Source organism: Quercus robur, chromosome 3, assembly GCF_932294415.1.
Source record: "Quercus robur chromosome 3, dhQueRobu3.1, whole genome shotgun sequence".
NCBI classification, from domain to species: domain Eukaryota; kingdom Viridiplantae; phylum Streptophyta; class Magnoliopsida; order Fagales; family Fagaceae; genus Quercus; species Quercus robur.
In genome coordinates this window covers 27655292-27667519 of record NC_065536.1, presented here as the reverse complement: position 1 = coordinate 27667519, position 12228 = coordinate 27655292, and the positions used below count along the sequence as shown (strand labels likewise).

Below are 12228 nucleotides of genomic sequence, written 5' to 3'. Positions count from 1 at the left end.
GTTGACCAAAAATCGAAATTATGAATTTGAATGGGCTGCAAACGTCGGTTAAGTGAAGCCTAAAAACTTGAAATTTTTTCCAAACGGGAATTCAACTTGTAATAGGATTTCTCGGCCTATTTAAAGGCTTTTTAAGGCAAAATTTAGAAAAGAGCTGCTGTAGAACATAATTTAGGTTTTCTTAAAGTGTCTTTATAGTTTCTAAAGTTTTATTTGTGTTATGGCTTGTTAGAAGCCTTGCTAAGGTAAGGGGTGAAATCTAACTGTTTATTGGTATGTTTTTGACAATTATTTATTAGTTTTGATGCTTATGTTATTATGTTTTTGATTGGTTTACTCATCTAGAAAAGTGTTTAGTTCTGTGTAATTCTTTGATATATCGTAGACTTCGGGCACGTTAAATGCTTAGTATTCCTTGCGAACTAATTCACTAGTTTTGTTTTGCCTAAAATCAATCAATTTTGTTAGGTTCTAAAGACTTAGGATTTTATGTATTTAGAACTCTAATTTGTATTGTTGACAAATCATGATCAAAACAATGTGTTTGGAAGTGTTTTAGTCTAGCTTAAAGTTGTGCATTTATGTAAAGTTGGAATCGAGTTAAAGTAGGAAAGCATTGTGCCTTTCGGCCTGGCTCGATCGATCGAAAGACAGGCTCGATCGATCGAAGCTCGGGCAGAATGGTTTTCTGCAGATTTTTCCAACTCAGACCTAGGTGTTTTAAAACGTTTTTAGGGTTTCTTATTTGTCCTAAATATAAAAGGCAAACCCTAGCCACGTTTTAGTGTTGCTCATAATTGCGGTTTGTGTAAATCTCTTGTGAGATCTAGAGGAGCTTCCTTTACACAAATTTAGGGTTTTCAAGGAGAAGATTTATCTACACCTTGATGATCAACTCAGTTGCTACCATTGAAGCTTAAAGAAAACACAAGCGAGTGTGCTTGTATCTGGTGGTGAATCTAAGAAAGAAAGAGTCCGTGGATTCGGAGCTTGCACGTGGTAGTGTCAGTAAGTTCTACTGGTTGGTAACAATAAGAAGTCGAGCGTGGGGGCTTGTAAGTCTTATTGTATGAACTTCGATTCTTTCAAAATAGTGGATTCAAGTTTACCTTGAGGATAGCTAGGTCAAATCCTCCCCAGGTTTTTACCGGTTTGGTTTCCTGGGTGATCATATCTTGTGTTATTTATTTTCCGCTGCTTTGCTTGATTTGATCTTTGTTTTTGTGATAACCTAGATTTGTAACAACTTGGCTAATTTCCTAGGTTAAATCAATTGTTTTTAAGTGGTCTAAAAACCATCAAATTTCATGAAACTAATTTAGACAATTAATTCTTGAGTTTTTATTGTTAAATCATCCGACTAAGATCATCCTTCGTATGAATTTCAGTTGAGTTATAAAATAAATATTGTTAAGACTACCGATAGATGTGTTGTGTGTGGATCTCTAAACCTTAGAACCTTAATATATTATTATTTTCTCTCAATTTAAATTAATTTTACTAAACCATCAAAAATCTCTTCAATTAAACTTTATTATTTTAGTTTTATTCTCTTGTGGTTTGCTAATCAATTCCCTTTTCCCAGTGGATTCGACCTTGGATTTACCGAGTTATTACTTCGCGACAATCCTGCACTTGGGAGCATTATTTAAGTCGCAGCAAGTTTTTGGCACCGTCGCTAGGGATTAGGAAATTAGAGAAGCGTTCCACTTTGTTTGGAGAGGTTTCGGCATTAAATTTCTTCACCTATTTGGTAATATCTCTCCAACTCTTTTCTTTTTAAGTAGTTTAGTTTTCCTTTAGAGTTTTTTCCTTTTATTTTTACTTCTTTTTATTGTTAAATGCATTTGTTTTGTTTTGTTTTCTTTTTCTTTTTCTTTCTTGCTTTACTATTGTATGCGTGTTTGGTGTCGTGATAGGGATAATCGCTTGGTTAAAATTAAGTCTAATAATTTGTTTGGCAATTTATCTGATTCTTTCACACATTCTCACACACTTGATGTCATGGCGAACTTAGAGAGTAATCTTGGTGATGAGAATAATTTAAATAATGAAAACTTCCATGCTTACCAACCCATTAGAACTTTCAGGGATTAGTTGCAACCTACTAGGAGTAGTACACCATCATGCATAATTTATCCAACTAATGCAAATAATTGTAATTTTAAGCCTGGTATGATTTCATTGCTTCCTAAATTTCATAGCTTAGATTCTAAAAATCCTTACCTACACTTTAAGGAATTTGAGGAGGTATGTTTTACCTTCCATGACCAATCATGTAATGAAGAGAACATTAGGTTGAAATTGGTCCCTTTTTCTCTTAAAGATTAAGGCAAAAACTTGGCTTAATTCTTTGAGACCTAGGTCAATTGGTACTTGGCAAGAGATGCAAATTGAGTTTTTAAAGAAACTTTTTCCAATTCATAGGACTATTGCACTTAAAAGACAAATATTGAATTTTTCACAGAAAGATAATGATTTATTTCATGAATGTTGGGAAAGATTTAAGGATTTGCTTAATGCTTGTCCACACCATGGCTATGAAACTTGGCGTATAATTAGTTTTTTCTATGAAAGTTTAACTCCAAAGATGTGCCAATTTGTAGAGATGATGTGCAATGGAGAGTTTTTGAATAAAGATCTTGATGAAGCTTTTGATTATTTTGACTTCTTAGATGAGAATGCCCAATCTTGGGATACCACTAACACCTCAGATTGGTCTAGAGCATCCACCAACCCCTCTGGGGGTGGTAAGTACCAACTTCGGGAAGATGATGACCTTAGTGCTAGGGTGGCTAGTATAATTAGGAAGCTTGAAGCCATGGAATTAAGGAAAGTCAATGGAGTCAATACTGTGCATAAAATTAATGAGGTTTGTAGAATTTGTGAGACCATGGAATACCCTACCAATGAATGTCCTACAATTCCAGCTTTTAAAGAGGTGTTGCATGATCAAGCAAATGCTATGAACATGGTGAAAAAAATCATACTCTTCCCCCTATTTAGAGACATACAATTCAGGGTGGAGGAATCACCAAAATTTTAGTTGGAGAAATGATAATGTGGTTGCACCTCCTACACATGATTCTTTAAATTTTGTTCCCTATAATCATCCTCCAAAGATGAGTCTTGAGGATACTTTGCAACAATTCATGTAGACTCAATCCACCATTAATAATCAGAACACACAAACCATAAATGACATTAGGAGCACTCTCACTAAATTGACCACATCCATGAGCACAATAGAAAAGGGTAAGTTTCCATCTCAACCACAACCAAACCCCCAAGGTCAATTTTGTGTTGATGATTGTAGTTCCTTTGAAAAATAAAGTGAGTCAAGCTAAATCTGTAACTACTCTTTGTAGTGGAAAAATCATTGAAAAAGATATTCCTAAAAGCAACACACATGATAAATCTTCCAAAATAAAGAGTAGTGATTAGGTCCTTGAGCCTAAATCTAATGAAATTTAAAGCTGTCCTATCTCTACTCTTTTTTCCCAAAGGTTGATTTTCCCTTAAAAAGTGAAATAAAATTTTGAAATCCTTGAAGTGCTTAAGCAAGTTAAAGTGAACATTCCTCTTTTGGATGCCATAAAGCGAATGCATCATATGCTAAATTTTTGAAAGATTTGTGTATTGTTAAGCGTAAGCTTAATGTAAATAAGAAGACATTTTTGACTGAACAAGTTAGTGCAATCATTTGAAACAACAGACTTCCAAAGTTTAAAGATCCAGGTTGTCCCACTATTTCATGTGTGATTGGTAATTAAAAAATAAAGAAAACTTTGCTTGATCTTGGAGCAAGTGTGAATCTTTTGCCATATTTAGTGTATGAGCAATTAGGTCTAGGAGAGTTAAAACCTACTTTCATAATTTTACAACTTGCCGATCGATCTGTGATTGTTCCAAAGGGTGTTGTTGATGATGTTTTGGTTCAAGTGGACAAATTTTGTTTTCCTTTTGACTTTATTATTTTGGACATGCATCCTATTTCTAATGCTAATTCTCAAATATCTGTGATTTTAGGACGCCCATTTCTTGCAACTTCCAATGCATTGATAAATTGTAGAAGTGGAGTTTCAAAATTATCTTTTGGGAATATGCCCCTTGAGTTTAATATTTTTAATACTTGTAAGCAACCTAGGGTTGAAGAGGATGTGCATGAAGTTGACTATTGGTTTTTGGTTTAGAATGAAATTGAACCATATATTTCTTATCTAACTATAAAATACTTTATCAATTGAGCTAACTGAATGGAACTGATTTATTAATTATATTATTAGTAACTTCAAAACCTAAAGATATGCAATTTATTTTGTTACTTACAATAAAAATCAATTGTTTTTTTCCTCTTTATTTTTTTCGTGAATGTACCTATGAAAGGATTTTTTTTTTCCTCACAACTATGGAACAACAAAGTTGGTATTCAAAAAATTGTAATTTACTTATGTTATATTAGTCTATTTAATATTGTGTTTAGATACCCTTTAATTTTGTTAGCGGTTTTAATTTGGTCATGTGTCATTAAAAGTTTTAGATATCACACGGTCTATGAAGTTGCATCCTTAGTACTACTTGACATGGCTTTAATGAGAGGTTAAAATGACAATATATATGACTTCCAAGTTCCAACCCTTCATTTTTTTTCAGGGCATGTGTCAATAACCCTCAATCACAGTAGACTACTTCTTGTGTGAATTGTCATCTATCTCAATGATGCGATAGATGATCTTACTCTTTCTAGAGTTAATATATTTGAGCTCAGTATTCCATATTGTGTGTCATGTAACCCTAGACAGAACATGTTTTAGTCCATACATCTATTCTACTCATATTCTCTCTAATTTTTTCTAATATAATATTTATGTCCGAATTCTTTTTCTTAGATCTTTTCTTCTTTAAATTTTGTAAGGGGGAGAAGAAATGTTTACTGAATATGGATGATGTGTATTCAATATTTGTTTGTTTTTTTAAATCATATATTTGACATGTGCGATTTTAATTTATATGGTAAAATAAAAATACTAATGACATGTGCGAATCTAACACACACACACATATTTTTTCGTGGGTTCTAGTTAGCTCAACTGGTAAAGTCTCTTATAGTTGTATAAGAGTTATGGGGTTCACTCATCGCCTACACCAAAAACTGATTAGTATTTTGGTCTAATGATAAAGAGCTATCATCAAGAGTGGACACCATAGGTTGAAACTCTCTCAATAAAAAAAAAAACATATACTTTTTTTTTTTGTATGAGCTTGTGAATTAAGTAGGTATCATAATTCAAGAATGTTTTCAAAATATCATTGATTTTGATTTTTATGAGAAAATTATTTGTTATTGTAAGGATTTAAGAATCATAGTTTGTATTGACAAACATGTGATCAAAACATGTCTTGTTATAGTTCTTAGAGTCTATAATTTTGTCAAGATAGGTGCTCAATGTCTTGCAAATTAGTGTGCAAGTCAAGGAATTTTGATTCATTACGATTCATTCTTAACCAATTGAATACTTTCATAATCAATCAATCGAATTGAAATCTCGACTGATTGAGTTGCGCTTTCACTGAACTGCAATTTCAGCTCATTAGTCCATCAAGTATTTAGGGTTCAATTCTATTTGACCTAGTATATAAGTAAACCCTAATACATGTCCAAGAAGAATTTTGAAGATGCACTTATATAGATTTAAAGCTTCTGTATTGATGATGCCATAAAAATCACCAGTAAGCCACACAATCCTCGTACACTCGAAATAGCACCTGCACAACAAAAAGAGAAGACCTAACAGAGAGCACTGGTGTCGTGTCGACCAAATACCCTCTGAAGGTCAAGTTAGAACTATTCTTACAACTCTAGAGTGCTAGAGAGGGTAAATTATACGTACCTTGATTTGTGAAGGTATTGGGGCTTTTATAGTAGTAGAAGGTTGGCCTCTCTTCCTTGATTTAGAAGTACTTTCCTTATAGGAATTCTCTTGAATAATCCCAAATGTGATGGACAAGACTTTTCCTTGTAGAGAGGGTCTTTCATTAACACTCGTATCTTCCGGAATTCTTCTTGTACTAGGATTCCTATTTCCTTTGAGATTCTACCAGGATTCAGGCGTGTGTAGCAAGTATTTCAAGTAAGGGTTTCTGCTATGCCCTGGGCTTACCCACTGTCAGCCCATGGGCTAGGATCCGTCAGGCCCAACATAACGAAGGTCCGTTATGCCAATTTTTACCCCTTCAGTTGCCCTCTTCACCCTATGGTCCATCATGCTTGAGTGGACGGACCAACAGGGTGACGGTTCAATATTCTTGGGGTTGACGGTTTAAGGTTCCTGGGGTTGATGATTTAAGGTCCTTGGAGTTGACGGTTCTTAAAGAGGACGCCAACTGCGATCATTTGTTGACAAGTTGTCAAGCATATATAAGGTACGACACGTGTCACTTTTTAATTGGATTTTCCCTCGGATCGAAGCGTCGCTTCGTCTTCCGTGCATTTCATATATATATATATATATATATATCACACTTCTCCTCTTTCATTTCTCCACTTTTCAGCTAAAACATATTGTCAGAGTGCCATCGTCAACCTCATCAGAGAGCGATCCGTCGAATAGCTATACCCGTCATCTATACAACCGTTGACCTTCTGTTACTCAGACTTGGTGAGTATTATTATTTTTTACAAGTCCTGCATTTGTACTTTCATTTTCCTAGACTTTTATACACACCCATCATCACTCCTAGATCTGTCAGTCTTAGGTTTTGTCGTCACTTGTAGGCAATGTCCAGTGCGTCAAGTAATCAGTCAGTAGTTCGTGACGGGGTGGATTACGAGGAAGTATACCGTTCGGTCATAAAGACCAAGAGAGTCTAGGTGAAGAGAGGAGTCCGTCTGCCTCTTCCTTATCCTTAACAAATGAGGATATGGAGATGGCTGAACTAGAAGATATTTCTGATGACGGCGAGGATCAACCATTGAGATCCGTCATTGGTGTTGATGGACTTAGGGAGTTCATCATGCTACCATATTGGACAATGCATAAATTCACATCCGTCATCAAGGAGAAATACTTCAACACATTTAGGGCTAATTTTCAAATTCCAGACTACATTCGAATCTGTCTACCCTACATATTAGAGAAATGTTATTACAAGGGGGTAGAAGGTGTTGGAGTGTACGAACAGATGTTGAAGGCGGGACTTAGGTTTCCGCTAAGTACCCTGCATAGAGAACTTCTAAAGTATTTAGGTCTGTCTGTCACCTAGATATCCCCGAATGCCTGGTGGGTCTTCATAGCAATGAAGATTCTTTATGGTGCTATGACAGACGACGCTAGGAGGCCGACGGTGCGTGAATTCCTTTATTGCTACCATCCAGATGAAATTGACAGGTCAAAGGGAATGTATAGTTTTGCTAGTAGAAGTCCATTGTTGAAGGTCATATTTGAAACACCCGACTCAAATAAAGACTGGAAGAGTTGTTACTTCTTCTTAGAGGGTGACGGGTGGATGGGTCGTCCAGGGAGAAAGAATATATGCCCGTCGACACAACCTGGGGAGTATTAAATCCATCCAGTATGCATCCGTCCTAATTTGTAGATTATTTTTATATTCGCTCAATTATGATTTCTCCATCTTTTTTAACCGTCAATTTCTTCTGCAGTTAGACAGCATCCACAAGTTAGTATTAAGGAGTTTAGTTTTCTCGAGAAGATTTTTTCAAAGATCAAGCCGGAGGGACCTGGGCAAAGTTGGTAAATCCAGATACCATCCACTAGTATTGTGACGGTCCTGAACCCACGCCGGAAGCCGTCAGATATTACGCCAAAATTCACAGACATAAGTCCGTCAATCTTCATCTTGCATAAAAGGCTTTAACTTTTTTAGTTGATAACTTCATCCGTCCTTCTTTACAGAGATGGATGATGCTAAGAGGAGGGCGTTGATCAAATCACAAGCTGCAAAAAGAAAGGATTCCGGCGATGTGGCTCCTTAAGGGACGATTCTGTCCATTAAAAGGAAGCAGCAACTGTCCAAAGGGGACCATCCCTATAAGCAACAAAAAGTCCGTATGGAACTCATCGTGGGGTTGATGGTTGAGGGTACGAAGACCGTCACCCCAGCAAAGCATGGGTTAGGTAAGGGCTTAATGAAGGCCCCGTCCACTAACAAAAGAAGCCACCTCTTCTCCTTTGTGACGACTCTAGATATGCCCTGGAGAAACTTTAATCTATTATCACGTCAAAGGACTACGAGGATTTGGGCAATCACTCGACGGAGACAATGGGGAGACGAGTCTCTTTGCTGTTGCACAGGTCATCTTTGTCCATCGACTTACGCCCGTCCACTCCACCTAGTTTTTGTCTAACCCTTCTAACTTGTTTGTTCTAGTCCTTGATTATGATGAAGGGCCTAATGAATTGGTGCCTTAACCGTGAGGCGGCTCTAGAACGTGTGCGAGCAAAGGCAGAGCAGACGGAGGATAAGCTGGGTCAACTTAACAAGTGGAAGTCCATTATAGAGAAGAAGTTTGACCTTTCAGAGCAGGTGAGGAAGGATCTTGAGCAAAAGACGGATGATGCGAGGAAGGCCCTAGAGGTCAAAGATAAGGAGATCCTAGACCTGAAGGAAAAGCTCTGTCAAGCTAAGGAGGTAGCAGTCTGAGAATATCATGATTCCGACGCCTTATTGTCCGAGCTGGGAGAATCATTCCTACAAGGCTTTGATGACGTGCTCCGTCAATTTAAGGAAGCCTATCCTGCCCTGGATGTGTCCATGATAAAAGTTGACGACCAAGCCCAAACGTCTGCCATGCTCGTCGCCTCAGAGAACACGGATGACCTCTTTGCTGAGGATGCAGCCCTAGGCGACGGAGAGTCAGCCCAAGCTCAGAATTTCCAAGATGCCGACCCTATAGAGTAGATAGTTTTTTATTTTTTATTTTTTATTTATATATTTTTGAGAACAATCCGTCATTAATTCTGTGTATTGAACAATTGCCCTTTGAGGGTTTTATCCATCAGTGTTGCTTTATTTCACAATTTTATGCCTGCTTTATCTATCTTTATTATTTGAACGAGATGTATAAATATCCATCCTCTTAAGTTGTCCATTATATGGAGAACCGGCCATCTTTATGGATTGTATATAATTTTAGTTTATGGATGAACCGTCGTCCTTAAATACTTTGTAGTTTATCCCATCCTTATGGTTTTTGGAATTTTAACCTTATGGGATGATCCGTGTGGTCGGCGGGCTTGTATCCTTCATTTAAGTGGACTTAGAGAATTTGTTGTTATCCGTCCATTTTATTTACTTGAAAGTTTCATTCGTCTGGGATGATCTGTCCAACTGGTGGACTTTGTATATTAACTGCCATTTTTACAGGCTTAGTGGTTTCACTCGTCCGGGACTACCCATCCAGTTTGTGGATTTTGTTCTAACTGTCCATTTTTATTAACTTAAGGAGTTTTCACCCGTCAGGGATGATTCGCCTACTTAGTATACTTTATTTGTCATCTGTCCATTTTTATGGACTTCGACTACCCATCCATCTTGTGGACTTTTGATAATAGTTTCCAATCTATAGATGGTCCGTCCACTATGGGGGCTTGATGATAAATTCACCCTATTGGTGACCCGTCCACTTTGTGGACTTGATGACAGTTTCTACCCTATGGGTGGTCCATTTACTTTGTGGTCTTGATAATGAACTTGCCCTATGGGTGATCCGTCCACTTTGTGAACTTGGTAAAAATTTCCACCCTATGGGTGATCCGTCCACTTTGTGGACTTGATAACAATTTTCACCCTATGGGTGATCCGTCCCCTTTGTGGAGTTGGTAATAATTTCCACCCTATGGGCGGTCCGTCCACTTTTTGGACGTTGTTTTCTCTTCTTCACTTTTGAACTTTGTGAGAATCCAAGTAGAAAAACACAGTTGTGTCTGAATAATTCCTCTTTAAAAATAAGATACATTTTGTAGGGAAAAGTACTTGCCCCCTTGGGCTTAAAAAGGCACAAAACATTGTAGCAAAAATTGTCAAAGGAAAACTAGTAATTGTAACTAAAATTAAATAAACTGGGAAATTAGGGATCGTCGCTGTTCTTCATATTATCTCTACTAGTAGTATTTTCGTAGATGCTTCGTTTTCCATGGGTGCTGCAGCTTTTGTCCATCCAGCGTCTCGAGATGGTAGGTGCCCTTCCTTTGCCATGATGCGATCCTGTAGGTCTTTCCCAGTTGGGGCCGAGCTTTCCTTACGAAGGATCTCTAGTGGCACCCATTACCTTTCGTAGTACAAGATCACCGACCTGAAAGTCCCTATGCCTCACTTTGGAGTTGTAGTGTTTCGCCCTGAGATTCTAATATCGCACCAACCTCTGCTTTGCTGCCGCTCTGACTTCATCCACTAGGTCGAGCTGAAGGCACATGGCCTCTTCGTTCTTATCCTTGTCGTAGTTCTCCACTCGGTAGCTTGTGAGCCCTACTTTTGCGAGAATGACAGCTTCACTTCCGTATGCTAGTCGGAATGGTGTTTCTCCAGTGGGTGTTCTTGCTGTAGTCCGGTATGCCCACAGAACGCTTGGTAGTTCGTCCAGCCAGATACCTTTTGTCCCCTTGAGCCGGGTCTTGATTATCTTGAGTAAGGTTCAGTTCGTGACTTCGACTTGCCCATTAGCTTGTAGGTGTGCGGGCGACGAGTAGTGGTTTTTGATCCCTAGCTCCGAGTAGAAGTCTCTGAACGCGCTGTTGTCAAATTGCTTATCGTTGTTAGAGACCAGCATTCTGGGTATCCCGTACCTACATATGATATTTCTCCAAACAAAACTTCGGATGTTCTTCTCCGTGATGGTGGCTAAGGCTTTTGCTTTTACCCACTTAGTGAAGTAGTCTATGCCAACTACCAGGAACTTTAGTTGCCTGACCGCCATTGGGAACAGGCCCATGATATCTAGTCCCCATTGTGCGAACGGCCAGGGTGCCGTCATAGGGGTTAGTTCTTCTAACGGTCGCCGGATGAAATTGCTGAACCTCTGACACTTGTCGTAAGACTTGACATAAGCTTGCGCGTCCTTCAGCATTATAGGCTAGTAGTATTCTACTCGAATCAACTTGTGTAGTAATGACCGTGCGTTCGAGTGGTCTCTACAGATACTTTCGTGGATTTCTCTCATTACGTAATTTGCTTCCTCGTGGTTTAAACACCTCAGGTATGGTCGAGAAAACCCTCTTTTGTATAAGACATCTTTTATCAGCACAAACCTTGATGCATGGACCTTCAACTTTCTTGCGGCGTCCTTCTCGTCCGGTAACACGCCGATTTTCAGATAGGATATCAATGGCGTAGTCCAATTGCATTTAGAGTCTACTTCTTGCATACTCATTCCGTCATCGATAAGTGAGGAGAGTTGAATGAATGATAATATCTGTTCGGGGACAAACATAAATTTGGCTGGGGCAGCTTTTGCTAGATGGTCGGCACATTCATTTTCTTCCCTTGGGATATGAATGAATTTGACTTCGAGGTCGCCGATTCGGTTTTTTACTTCTTCTAGATACCTTTTCATTCTTTCGTTCTTACACTTGTAGTTGCCATTGATCTGACTCGTTACCACCTGTGAGTCGTAATGTACGACCACGTTTTACGCACCTGCAGTCTTTGCAAGGTCCAGTTCTGCCACCAAGGCTTCATATTCTGCCTTGTTGTTTGTTGTGGGAAAACCTAGTCGGATCATACACTGGATCTTATCTCCCTCCGAGTTTTGGATCCCCATGCTGGCTTGTCTGCCTTGTCTATTTGAAGATCCATCCATATAAATATTTCATTGTCTCTTCTCCTCTGCCCCCTGGCCGTCCACGATGGTGAATTTGGCGATAAAGTCAGCCACTACCTGCCCTTTCACAGTCGTTCGTAGACGGTATTATACGTCAAACTCGCTAAGCTCTATTGCCTACAAAGCCATTCTTCCTGCTGCCTCTGCATTACTCATAGCTTTTCTCAAGGGCTTGTCTGTCAAGACAACGATGGTATGTGCTTGGAAGTATGGCTTAAGTCTTTGCGCTGTGATTATCAACTTGAAAGCCAACTTCTCCATCTGAGGGTACCTCTCTTCTGCCCCTCGGAGTGCTCAGCTTGTTAAATTGTTTGATGCTAATGATCTTTTGAACAATGTGAAAACTGAAAACATGCTTTTGCTTGATAAATTTAAATCTTTGGAACTTGATT

General features: G+C 38.4%; 1 protein-coding gene and 1 non-coding gene across 8 annotated transcripts in view; one reads left to right on the top strand and one right to left on the bottom strand.

Annotated features, from left to right (window-relative positions):
* Positions 1-12228, top strand: part of LOC126717674 (uncharacterized) — a 77722-nt gene that overhangs the window by 57747 nt on the left and 7747 nt on the right. The window lies entirely within an intron of this gene.
* LOC126720171 (small nucleolar RNA R71) lies at positions 2435-2541 on the bottom strand. The gene has a single exon (XR_007653320.1). It is a non-coding gene; the product is annotated as a small nucleolar RNA R71 (small nucleolar RNA).